We start from the raw sequence: 14231 nt of genomic DNA, 5'->3' as shown, positions 1-14231 counted from the left end.
TCCCCAACAATACCAGCCATGTTGTAGGGATGGAGAGGCTGGCTAGCTCAATCCTAACTCAATCGAGGATCATCAACAATTGTCACTAAATCAGCCCCTTTAGTCTTTAGCTTCTCTCTCAATTCATTACAAGTGAATGGGCTTTTATTGGCGTGACCATTTTAACAGGAACTCAGGGAGCGTGTGGAAGCTTGTAAGGCTTGATCGACACAGGCAATTTACGAGGGGATCGACGGACAACTTGTGGCCAAAACCAGCACAAAACAAACATAGCCAGAGTGGGAGAGAGATTAAGAGATTTGTCACCCCCCCCTCCCCCAAACTCCAGTGTTCTTCCTTTTTATTATCCCTCTATTTTTTTTGTTCTCGGCTTGTTTGTTCTGCTCATCCCCCTTCATTCTCGGATGCTGTTGGTCTTCCAGGCACTATTGTGCATGTTTTTCTTTTCAGATTGTCTCTAGCAGTCATTCCCGACATGTCCTGAGACTGGTATTCAGACTGTATGATCATACTCCATGCTTTCAATGTCTTTTTACAAAAGATTTCTGACTGCTAATATAGATTTAAAATGCAAAGCAGCACTACTAAAGAGCTACTTCCAGTGTTAGTTCGCCAACTCAAAGAACTTACTGTTTCCTGTAGCGCACATAGACGACTTTGAGAAGAGATGAGACGGAAACAGTTTCTGGCAAAATGTCAGTGTCTCTTTTTCTCAATCATCTGGCTGTTTTTCAATTCAACTGCCATTCCATCTTTAATGTTTCTGCAAGCACCAAGACATGTTGCACAAGAATACTGAGATTCTAAGAAACATGTAATTAGGAAATAAGAAAATGCATTTTAATTGCATTTGAAGAGTTTTGTTTGATGTGCCACATAACCGTGGAACACAAAGACCTACTTGGGGTGCACAGAACATACATTTCTTTATTCATTTGTGATATTGTTATACATCTATATATTTCATTTGAAAAATTATTTGTGACCTTGACTTCAAACATATCGCCCAACAGCGTAGGAAATTAAAAAAATATATTTAGGTGGCAACTTTTGCCTAACATGATGTGCTAGTTGGTTTGTTACACAGAACCATCTGAGAAGCCGTCAATGAAAACTATTTGGAAAAGGGCAGTCACTTTAAAAAAAACAGCCCACCAAATGGCCAACAGTCGCGGCCGTCACACGCACCTAAACCGCGGCCGGGGCATTTACTGTACATAATTTGGGGGCACTTTTATGTAAAATTAGCTCAAATTGAAATGCATACAATAAGCACAACCTTGTGCCAACATGAGTAAATAAACTGTGCTGTTTTGTGTGTGTGTGTGTGTGTGTGTGTGTGTGTGTGTGTGTGTGTGTGTGATAGAGATGGAAATTAAATGAATTGAATGAAAATTAAACAATGGCTAAATGTAGGATACTGATATTTGGCCTAAACTGGTAAATATAATTTTTTTGGGCCCCTCTATTGCTTTTTGTATGGGCATTCTGAGTGTTTTGGGGGCATTTCTTTGCCCTTTGCTCCTCTTAATTTCTGACACTGTTGCCCAGCCCCACATACATTAACATTAAAATTAACCTTGATTTACTGCAATCCAGCATTGGCTTTTATGTGTACATAAAAGTGGAGAAAATAACTATCATTAGTGAGGGGAGAATATGTAGCAAGCCACATACAATAAATCATTTAAAAATGTATAATTAAGTCATAGTCAAAAGGCATAGTAACTGCTTAAATATTCTATTTAAGTAGTTACTATGACTTTTTTAAAGATGTGGCACACAGCCTTTTTCTAAAATTGTCTCTGTCTCTGTAAGACAAATAAGAAAATGAGGCCACTGGTAAGAAGATTGACCATATTATTAGCATCTTAAACTGTACATTGCACTCACAGATGTTTTTCCGACACGCCACTATGCCCTTCTACTGTCTCTCTTAGAAACAAATGCAAGGCCATGGATGGGTGAGAGCAGATACTTTTTTGCGATGAAGAAGCAATGGGTCTAATGGCAAACACAAGTGCTTTTTAGTTACCGCAGTCAAAGTAAAAAAAAGAAAAAGGAAAAACCTCCCAGTGGTGGCTTGAAACTCCATAGTAGCTGTGTGGACATCAGTTGTCCATGTCTGTTGTCCACATTGGGCAAATTACACACCCCACCAGTTATACCATCAAACAACTAAATGACCCAGGAAAGTAATTTACAATGCACCAGAAAATGTAGCCAGAGTTTCAAAGTGTTTTTTTGCATGGCTTGATGTTTCATCAAATTGTGTAGATTTCCTTTTAGTGCCCCCACCCTTAAACAACACTCCTCAGTCTCATCCTGCTTCTTATTCCACATAAGAGATAAGCTCTCTGCCAAGTTTTCTTACATCTCATATCTCTTCCCCCCATCTGTACTCCCCTCCCTCAGTCTCCCTCTCCTCTCTTTTCCCATTATCTCCCCCCTCACTCCCATCTCCCCTGTCTTCCTAGCTTTGCAAAGATAAGATTTCCTTTCCCAGTGAGTTCTTGGTGTCGATACTAATGTGCTGCTATCATCGATGAGCTGTCAGACCACCTCCTCCCACCCCGCACTATTCCTCTCTTGACCTTTCTGCAGCAACAATACACAAAATATCCTATGATAAATGCAAGTTCTATATCACTACATTTTTTTAAACAGGGTTTTAATGCAGAGTGACAGATTGATAAAATATTCTGTTTTGCATTATGTACAGTGACACTTAAAACTTTCTTTGCACCATGTCTCAAGTGATTCATAGAGACCTTTTTATTTATTAATAATCAGCATAGTTGAATTAAACATGACTCATCATTAGATGAAAAAAAAAAAAGAGCACATGATGGGAGCGGCAAGAGGCGTCCGCTCCCTCAGTAAGGGGTCTGGTAGAGAAATGGAGCAGCAAACATGTCACTTAATGTGTGTTGATGTGTCTTTGCTCACAGTTGTTGGGCTGACGGAGGGAACTGACTGGCTGCCAGCTAACAGTTAGTGACATCAATGAGGTGGATCTACCGTTGCTGATTGAAACTAACTATATGTGTCATCTTGGTACACCCCGTTATCCAAATCCCCTCACAGCATCGTACGTATATGTATTTTTAGCACTGGGAACACCGGTGGGAGCCACATCTCGACCACTAGCTCTATGCTCTGTTTTTAGAGCTACACATAGAAATGACTTTGCAGTGTGTCTTTGCCATAGGGATAGAGACTTGAGATGCTGAGCCCAGAGGGTGACATGTCACTGCAATGCTTTGACAGCAAATGAGTCGTTTGGCTTTTTCTTTACACCAGTCATACAGACTGAGAGCATGAATTAAACTTAAGAAAGTAAAAATCTCTAAAGTGTGGCAGCCACACTTACAGTTGATGTCTAATCACCACTGATGTCTCAGAAAGGGGCATCAAATAGGCAGTGACTTCACAGAGATTATGCTGGCAGGCTGTCTTGAACAGCCAATGATGCCATCCCATGTCTCAGTTTCTCCTTTTAGACCAGTATTTCAGTCAATAGTTGCCCGTCTTGTAAATGCTGTGGCTTTATTACAGGCCTGTTGTAACTCCCTGTATGAGCAAACCGCCTCTGTTTGATTGAGACTCACTTCTGTACTTCATAGCAGTTGCTTGACGGCTCACCGATTGATTTGTTTGCACAAATAGCTTGATTGATACCTGTTCACTCTCAGGCCTTCACATTTTAGATCATTTTTCATCATGTGTAATAAGCAATGTGCACATTTGAATGAATAGTGGATGTAGATAATTGGTTCAGTATATTAAATCTCCACATGTATTGTAGTACATGAACAGCACTCTTGTTTGTTCTTGTTCAACACACAGAGCCACTGCAGTAAACACACCACATATTCAGTATGAAATGACAGTAAAGAATATAACATCCTGTAGATTAAAAGCACAAAAACAGGCTCTCCGTTAATCCGAAAGCTACCTTGCATGTTTGTGTATAATAATCTACAAACTTTAGCTTTTTATTTATTGGAAGAAATAATCTGACAGAGGATTTGACAGCGGGGGACAAAGAAACATGATCTCTTCATGTCATTTGGTGAGTTCATGATCATAGTCAGAGATTTCAGGACCAATGGAAACAAATCTCTTTAGGTCACCTTGAACAGGGATTAGCAAGAAATCATTTCAAATTCTAATAAAAAGTCAGATATGTCTAGATGTAGAGGAAATAGTCTATGTTCAGGGAGCACAAATGTCACCTTTAATTTGGTTTGGCAGTATAGTTATTATTTTTAAACAAATGCACTCCTGAAAGGTTTTAGATTACCTAGTGTGTTCAAACTAGAAGCCCCCTTAGCATACAGCGTGCCTACCTGCTGTTTGGTCATGCATTAGTCTCATTTCCACGGATAACTGTCCAAATACAGACGACATGATGCCAAGTTGAGATACTTCGAGCATAGCTAGAGTACAATTTAATTGCAGAAAAAAAACCTCAGCTATCTGAAACACCACCAGTAAATGTCAGGTTTTGGTTTCAGCCCCTTATAATCAAAGAGCAAGGGCTTGCTAGAACTTACTTGAGCTGCCATTTTACATCAGTGCTGAGCAGTCATACAGGGAGAAAGTCATTGTAGTGTAGAAGAGGCAGAAATACCCCACTGACAGCAGCCTTAATAGACCAGAATGCCAGGCAGCCACAATACATGTTTTGCTTGGATGATGTGGTGCAGTGTTCACTTTTTCTTCACTGGATGAATCTTAATATGCTCAGGTGTTGCTTGTTGTTACCACACACACACACACACACACACACACACACACACACACACACACACACACACACACACACACACACACACACACACACACACACACACACACACACACACAATCTGCAGCATTGTCTTGGGGGCTGTCGAAAGGCATTTTGGAAAACGTTTGAAATCACTAACTAATGTAGAACTACACCAGGCAGATTGTGTTCACTAAAACGTATCACACAATTTGACCTGGAATGCTTTGAATAATGATTTAAAATGTGTGGTTTTCCCTTTTAAGTTGTTACCCCGACAACCCATTGCTCTTTTGAATCAGTAATGCCGTTGTAACAAATAGATGACGTCCCTTTCAAACATAGCTCCTCTGCCGTTGCCAATCTTCAATAGAAACATGAAAGAGCTTCTTTTCTGCTCATAAATGAATATGTTAGTTAACTCAGCACCAGTCATTACTTTCAAATTTAATTGCGGTGACACGTGAATGATGCTAATACAAACTTCAATGGAATTTAAAATCAAGGTTAAATGTAGTGAAAAATGAGCCGAGTTGAAAATCAAATGTCATTAAGTCCGCTAGGCCGGAGGGCCCTAATAGACAGGAAGGCAGCCAAGCCAGGCCAACGCTTGATTGGTGAAAGATACACTCATCCGCTGGCTGCACACATACACGCACAGGAAATATGTGGATTATCAAGCACCTTCCTTTTTTTCCCGATTTAAAATGTTTATGTTGTATAATGAGGTTAGCGTTTTAATAGTGTTTTAAAGCTCTTTATGCCACACAGGTGCGATGCATTTCATCTGTGAAGCATAATCACTATCACTATCCGTCCTTGTATATTGTAAAAAAAATAAAAACTAGTTCCACAGATTTAAAGATAGACAGAGCCAGATAATCCATTACAGCAAACATGAGGCATTCATTTGATTCAGTCAAAGTTTCTTTTTCTTTTTTTTTATATTTCAGTGTGCCTCAGTTGAGTTGTTTTCGTATTAGTGCTGTATTATTTTCAGTGTTGTGTGTTACTGTAATGCATTACTTTGTAACGTGTTACAGTAACGTAACTACTTTTTCAGGTAAAAAGCAGTGTAACGCGCTACTACTGAAAATTTGGTAACAAAACGTAGTTCCTTTATTGGCGCCACGTTACTTTTCCCAGGAATAGATTTGACAGCGACGCTGCCTTCTCAGCTGCGCCGCGCGCTCACACGCTCCACGCGGTACGTGACAGAGGCTGGTAGCAGAGCAATGCTGCAGCCAACGCTAACTTTTGAGAGCGTTTTAAGCTTTGTGGCGTTTTGCTCGACGGCGCTCTGAGCGGGGAGCTACGTGACACATGCCACCACATCGCTGAGGACTGGCGGTTAAATCGGCCGTCTTACAAACAGAGCATGCCAGGCAGACGCAAAGCTGACAACCTCACAGATGGATGCGGTGGAGATGGGCTCATACATAGGCTACACGCAGCGGACCGCTGTGTCTGTTGCACAGACACGAAAGGATTTCCTGAAAAGAGGCTGCATGTGTCTACGACAATGCACGGACCATCTTGGCTGCGCGACCGCTACAAGTCGATGCAGACATTACATACACTAACACTGTGTGCCGCCGATGACCTGCTGATGTGCATTCAACCCGCACTGGACTCGTTCATAATGAAACAGCGGTCACTCTGTGAGTCGAGAATCTGCAGTGGAGTTCAGACACTTCACTGATAAACCAGAGATTGGCTTTATGGTCAAAGATAGTTTTAGTTTAATTAACTTCAGTCTCTGCCAGAGACGCCTGCTTTTAAAAGTAACGTACAAGTAACGAGTAACATAAGTTACTTTCCATAGGGGGTAACTTAGTAAAGTAATAGATTACTTTTTTAAGAAGTGATGAGTAACAAGCAAACACTACTTTTTAAAAGTAACTTCCCCAACACTGATTATTTTACACTTCCTTCCTGTCAATCACCCACTGGAGGAACTGGAATGGAAATGATCAAGTTAATACCAGTCATGTTTCAAACTTGATTGGAACATGGCTGTTGCGATAAAGTTTGTAAGGTGGCGTTCTTATATTTAGGTTGCCTTTGTTAAATGGAAGAGCAATTCAAGCTTGGTTTGACCTTTCAAACCCTTTTTATTGCCGCTCTTCGCCGACCAGATTGGGTTGTATAAGCTCATGTGTCTGATAGCTCCCAAGCCCATATCGTTTTGAGCATCAACAAATTGTCTTCCTTTATTTTTTTCCTCTCCTCGCCCCTCACTCTGCCCAGTCAGCTCCTATTAGGCAAGTGATAATCTCTTGCTTAATTAGCCTATGTCTCATTTGAACTGTTGAAATCAGTTCTGTTTTGCTCTCCCCTGCTGAAACCCATCATTGCTGTTGCTGTAGCTAAGAAGACTAAAATAGTGTGCTAAAATGCTATGCTGTTTTACAGCTCACGCTCCTCAAAACCGGCTTCATTATTAGCTTGTACTTAAATTAATGAACCACCCAGACTCAATTTTAAATAAAAATAGTACTTTAATATCTAATCTTGCCCACTGCAAAGGAAGTTTTTTTTTTTTATATCCACTTTGAGTCTATATTTTACCTTACAATTTCTTCCAGTCTCTCTTTATCTTTGTTTATTTCTGTCTGACCTTGTCCTTGTTGAACCTTGCGCGAGGGCCCTGAAATATTTCAACCATTATCTTTAACCCCGTCCTCTAACTTTAACTCTCAGCGGTGTGATGACATTGGCACAAGAGGTGCCCCCCCCATTCATTTCTCAAGTTATTACCTCTCCCCGACCTCCCTCTGATACCTGCTTTTGCTTTATGAGTCAGCACTGTGTGAGGTTTGTTAAGTCTGAAAGTACAGATATGCTACAGATGTGCATAGGGCTGGGCATCGTTCAAAATCTTTTTCGATCCGGTGCCAACTTCGATACCTCAGTTTCGATGCCGGTTCCTTAACGCTACCTTTTTTCCATACCATATGTTTTAAAATCCATTTCAACGTCAACAAAAATACATTAAACACATAACTTTCCACCTTAATTGTGTACCAACAGTTATCAAAATAAAAAAATTCTGGTAACTCAGAGTAACAATAACAGTAATAAAACTGGTTGTGCTTTTGGATAGGGGTGCACCAGTCAATCCCAACTTTAAAAATTAACAAAAAAAGAGAAACCTTTTTGCCACAACATGAACATATTCTAAATCATAAATAAATAAACAAATGTGTACAGGCTAATATTGAACTAACTAAAATGCAAAGGAATGTAAACAACAAAGACTTTTTAGTGCAAACTGCATAATGACACATGACCTTTAACAATACACTTGGTGACTGCCCTGTTGTCTGAACTAATGGAGAACTAACTGAAGTGCAAAGGAATGGAACTGAATTGCCTTGTTGCTGAAAGGTGCTGTAGAAATAAAGCTGCCTTGCCTTACAACCTCAGCCTGTCAGTCAGTCACCACTGTTGTGCCTGCTTGTCTCACACTTTCGGCTCGCCATTAATATCCTATCGCAGCGAACGCTGTCTGCTTGAAGTTTTCAAAAAACTGTAACCACACTTGCAACCACTTTATCGGCATCACCGTGACTCACTGTGACAAAATTGCAGAGGCGACGTAGTTTGCTCGAGTTTACTTCGTCCGCACCTGTGTGTGTGTGTGTGTGTGTGTGTGTGTGTGTGTGTGTGTGTGTGTGTGTGTGTGTGCCGCGTGTCGCGCGTGTGTGTGCGTTACGCGGCGTGGTGTGTCGTGTCTCGCGTATGCGTGTGTGTGTGTCTGTAGCGTGTGTATTATTGTGTGCCGCGTGTGTGTGTGGCGTGTATGCCGCGTGTGTGTGTGCCGGTGTGTGTCGGAGCTCCGCTCTCTGTCAATATACAGAGAGGACAGATAAACTTGCGCTCATACGCTTTTGGAACCGAAATTTGACATCAAAAGATGAAAATTTTTTCAATACTCATAGGATCGGAGTATTTTATCCCAGCCCTAGATGTGCATGATTGTTTCTAAATGAAATGTGTCTAGAAAGCACCCAAATTTGCCTAGGCTGAGCAGCCTTCTGAATGTACGGTATACTGTATTACAAATTAGAAAATGTTTAAAAATTGTAGATTTGATCTGTACCAAGAAACGTAGTGATAGACAGTCAAGTTCATGCCCTATCACGCTGTGTTAACAAATCCTTTACACACCTCTTGATCTGCACCAAAAACTAATCACTTCTTCCTTGGCTCATGGGGTATACAGTAAACCATATTTCCAAATATTGCTTTAATACAGGACATTTTAAAAACCCCAGAGATGGAAACAAGAAAAAAACCTACACATCTGTTTAAGGTTGCATCGCTCTAATCCTTTCCATTTGACCCCAGTTCTCTTTTTAACTTCCTGACAACCTGTATTAAACGGGGAATTCTTTATGTTGTGTTGTTGCTAGATAAATCAGTCAATATGTTTCATTTATTTTTTCTTTATCAGGATTAGAAAGCCTCAACTTTGTTTGCGCATTTGTCGGGTGGAAGTTTTGTGTTTTGCTGTCAAGATTTGGTGTGAAATCTGCAAAGGCCATGACTTGTGGATTAATTTGTCAGTCAGAGAAAGTTCAGGACAAAGCTTCCCTCTGATTTGAATATAAATAGGAAGTGTGTGTGTGTGTGTGTGTGTGTGTGTGTGTGTGTGTGTGTGTGTGTGTGTGTGTGTGTGTGTCTTCTCTCTACTTACTTGTCTCTTTTATTTACTAATGCTGTCATTTCTTTTCCTCTGTGCCTCTCTGAAGTCATGTCAAATAGCCTTGGATGGAAAGGGCTTTTCCTCTTCCCTCTTGCCCTTTTGAAATCTCAGTTTCCTGAGGGACACTCTGCTGGCCAAAATAACAGACTTTCAAAGTATTTCCAGTGCAACTAGAGTGACTCACAAGACGGGGGCCATGTAAAGATAATGGTCTGCATTTGAAGTTTGGAATAAAAAGCGGACTCCAAAGCAATACACAGACATTTAAAATAATGTGCTTTATTATGCAGAATTGTATACATGCGAGGTATACCAAAGAAAGCATTAGAGCCAGTATTGTTCACAGCACAGTGGGGCCTCTTTGTTGCCTAAAAGCTAAAACCGCCCACTTTTACTAGAATCCAGCATTGTTTGGTTAGTGCTAACCTGTGTGGCTTCAAAGAAAATGTTGTACTCGGTGCTGCTCCAATATGCACTCTGGTGACTTATTTGCCTTATGCCACATTCAAGCTACAAAATATAGGATGGGTAAACTGCAGCCTGAAAACAGATGGAAACAGTAGCCAAGCGAACCACTTCATGGACAAAAATCAACAGGTGTATACAGTGTTTCCTTTAGGACTTGTTTTTTTTAGCAGTGGGGGGCAGAAATGTTGCCGTTGGGGGGCCGCCATGGTCAAATTAACATAGAGGAAACACTGGGTGTATATGCTTAGCAAATATTTCACTGTGGCTAAAATGTTTGGTTTTTTTTCTTAAAAAAAAAAACATTTTGAATTCAAAATTGACATTGACTGTCATCCGGATGCCATTTTAGCATTTTAGTTTATATACATACGCAACGATACGTATATACAGTACTAAACTGGTGTTTTATTCATATCTTCACTATACAATTACTCTGACTCAACGTATGTACATTGCTGGGATAAAGCCTGACGTCCGGCGCGTCTCTCACGTGCCGCATGTCCCTCCCCTCTCGCTATCTCCAATTCAGGATGGTTGTGATTGGTTTAAGGAGATACAAACAAGCCAGAGTGTTTCCCTCTATCCCAGAATAGATGGGCGGTGTAGCCATACCATACTCCATCGCTGACACAGCGCTGTTAAGGTCTGGCAGTGTGAGACTACTATAGAACAGATACCGGTACAGTTACTAGGTATTTACATTATAACCAATTAACAGCACCACATCTACTATCAAAGTAAATTTATACAACTACACCATAAAGTGTATTTCACAGTTTGTAGCTAGATGAAACGATTTTGTGTTGGAGCGTGTGGGTGACTAGATGTGTGTGTGATTTGCAAGGGCTTCTTCAGCTGAGTGTAAGTGCGAGGGAGAGATGCAGTCCCTTTATTGCTGCCTGTGATGTTGAGCTTGAACTCCCTCTGTGACGACTTGCTGCTGTGCTTTAGCCCTTTATCTATAATGAGAAAATGATTCCGAGAATTACAGATGATTCATTTACAAAAGAAGTCAACAATTGCAATAGATTTTTTTAGGATGCACATTGGTGGATTCTTTAAGGCCACATCTCTTATTAACCGACTGAATATATATTTATTGACAGAATGGCTTTGAGAGTAGTTTATTGGTAGTTATAAGTGTAACAATTTCTCATATTGTTCATATATATATATACACACACACACACACACACACACACACACACACACACAAACCCGTACAGGCCAAAAGTTTGGACACACCTCATTCAATGTGTTTCTTAATTTTCATGACTATTTACATTGTAGATTCTCACTGAAGGCATCAAAACTATGAATGAACACATGGAATTATGTACTTAACAAAAAAGTGTGAAATAACTGAAAACATGTCTTATATTTTAGATTCCTCAAAGTAGCCACCCTTTGCTTTTTTTGATAACTCTGCAAACCCTTGGTGTTCTCTCAATGAGCTTCATGAGGTAGTCACCTGAAATGGTTTTCCCTTCACAGGTGTGCTTTGTCAGGGTTAATTAGTGGAATTTTTTCCCTTATTAATAAAAAAAAGCAAAGGGTGAACACATTCCATATGTGTTCATTCATAGTTTTGATGCCTTCAGTGAGAATCTACAATGTAAATAGTAATAAAAAGGAAACGCATTGAATGAGAAGGTGTGTCCAAACTTTTGGCCTGCACTATATATATATATATATATATATATATATTTTTTTTTTAATATAGTTCCTAAGTACTTTTTAAGCTTGCTGTTGATACTATAATTATGGTATAACTTTTATGCATATTTAGAACTGGTAATGTTCCTTGAAATATTTGCAATATTACTTTACGCCAATTCATGCTCTTTTTGTATCCAAGCAACAGTTAATTCTGTGGCTACCTTGGTGTGCAAAGAAATGGGAGGAAAGCGATGGAGAGGAGGTTGTTTTTCAACGGAGGCATGCTTTCCCCCCTCGGTAAATCCTTTAGTTAGCTTGGTTAGGATTAGGTCTGAAAAGTCTCATTTGCCTCCAAAGCCTCAGGGATTCATTGGTGAAGAAATCCCGCATCTCCACTGCTTCCATCTGAATTTGACTTTGGTATTTATTTTATCTATTTTTTATTGCAGCCCAAGTTTGATTTCTGCTCTCTTTTATATCCTCTTTGATTGATTTTACTTTTTTTGCTGGAGGTATTGCACACTAATTCAGAGATATTAAAGAAATGTCACATTCGACTGGCTGTCAATTTTAATGTTGGGTATTTCTGCATTTTAGCTTTTTAGAGCCCTTTTAGCCTTTGGTTGGGAGGAAAATGTTAGAATAAAGAATTTGTATTCCTCTTTCTATCCTAGTGCCCCATTTTTGCTGGGGAATCACACATCATACATCTGAGTGTTTTCCTCTGAATATGTTGTCCACATTCCCATATGAATCACAAAGTACGTTGAAAAGACTAGGATTCCAGTGGAGATTAAAGCCTGAGGCTATGTGGGGTACACCCTAATGGAAAACGGCTATGGGATAAGAGTAATGGCTAGCAAAGACTACTGGAAACTATCAATGGGATAAAAGGGACAAGCTTAGATGGATGGAGTATATCCCACTAAGACTGTCTGACTGAAATTGTGTTTCTTTCCTGAGGCTAGATTTCACAACTATTCCCAGTGTGAAACAATGCTTGCTCAGGAGGAATATCTGTCAAGTAAGAGTAGACCTTGACATGGTATAGATTTAACAATTAGTGGTGCCCACCATTACCTGTGTGCGCAGGGCCTATTGACAAATGATTCGTAGTGTTCTCAAGAGATAAGCAATGTTCTCTCCATGTCTGAACAGAAGCAGTTTTCCTCTCTGATTGACTATATGAAGCTGAGTTTTAACAGACACAGGGACTTCAAAGAAAGATAGGATTAGGACCAATGTTGAGAGATGAGTGGAGGCGAAAGGTACTCGTGGCCGGTGATGATATAAACAACCACCTATGCTGTATATTCAGCATGCTTTGCTTCAGCTTGGGAGGGAGAAAGGGAAGATATGAGGGAGCAAAATGAAAAAGGATGATGGACTATGATCTGAGATGAGACGGGAGGAAAGGCAGAGTCATGGCCAGTGATTGTATAAACAGCCACTACACACATCAGACAAACACGATTCCCATGCTTAAGCTTGGAAAATGCTCTGTCATTCATAAATGCCTTTCAATCAGTCTACTGGTATCCTTTTCTGCTGGTTTAAATGCATCGAAACAATCTACACTTAAGGAGAGGTTTCATCTTTATACTTTTATGTTACTGTATACTTGTGATAGTCACCTTGTCTCATTGAACTCAGTTCAGGCACCAGAGGTACATAGTGGGACCGTCCTTCAACTGAAGAAGTCCTGATGTCCTGGTTAAATGTTCTTGAGGGTTGCTGTTGTATGATTGGTGTCCTAGCTCCATGTGGAGCGGGACTACAGAGGAGCAAAATAGGAATGTTCTATCCCCTAAAGTCATTATTTTATTAACCCTGTGGTTTCAGTTACACCATTATTTAAACTCAAACAAGCTCAACAATAGTAAGGAATTCATAAGCCGAGATATGATTGGGTCCATTCCTCTCATGAACTGGTACATTCAATCAAGAGAATTCCTTTTCAAGAACTGTGCTGGTGCGTTATGGGAAATCTGGTTGACGTGCTTACTTTTCAGCCACATTTGGCCCCCAATGGTGCGTTTCAGATTTATAAATGGCGGCTGCTCTTATCATCAAATCTTAATGCTAAAAGCTGTTACTATGTTGGCTTCCCAACACATTGGACTTATATGGATTATATATATATATATATATATATATATTTATTAATCTATTTATTAATCTATATATATATATATATATATATATATATATATATAAATAGATTAATAAATAGATTTGTCCTTTTAGCTCAAAAATGTGGAATATTTTTCACTTCACTTGACCTCATAGTTTTCCATAAATTGTATGCTGCTGTTGCACAAAATGCCTGCAGCTGTTAATGCTCCGACTGAAGTGCTGTACTCCATTAACACATTGAACCAGCACAGAGTAGAGTCCCTTTCGAATGTTATTGACCATACTACAACTTAATCCACTAGTGGCCCATGAAGACCTAGACCCAGCAGCCACAATACCAGATCAAAATGCCAAGCTCTCCACCTGGACGCCATGCCAAGCTAGAGGCTGTTTTACATTTTTGTGTATGGCCTCATCTTCCAACATGGGGTTTAGAGTGGCCGGCGGCTGTAATTGTATTTTCCAGCATTACAGATTGGCCTC

At 40.0% G+C, this 14231-nt stretch overlaps 1 protein-coding gene across 8 annotated transcripts in view; it reads left to right on the top strand.

Annotated features, from left to right (window-relative positions):
* The window catches only part of nrxn2b (neurexin 2b), a 669808-nt gene that overhangs the window by 38783 nt on the left and 616794 nt on the right, over positions 1 to 14231 (top strand). The window lies entirely within an intron of this gene.

This window comes from Perca fluviatilis, chromosome 14, assembly GCF_010015445.1.
Source record: "Perca fluviatilis chromosome 14, GENO_Pfluv_1.0, whole genome shotgun sequence".
NCBI classification, from domain to species: Eukaryota; Metazoa; Chordata; class Actinopteri; order Perciformes; family Percidae; genus Perca; species Perca fluviatilis.
Note: the sequence above shows the minus strand (reverse complement) of the source record. Positions and strands in the feature narration are given on the sequence as shown.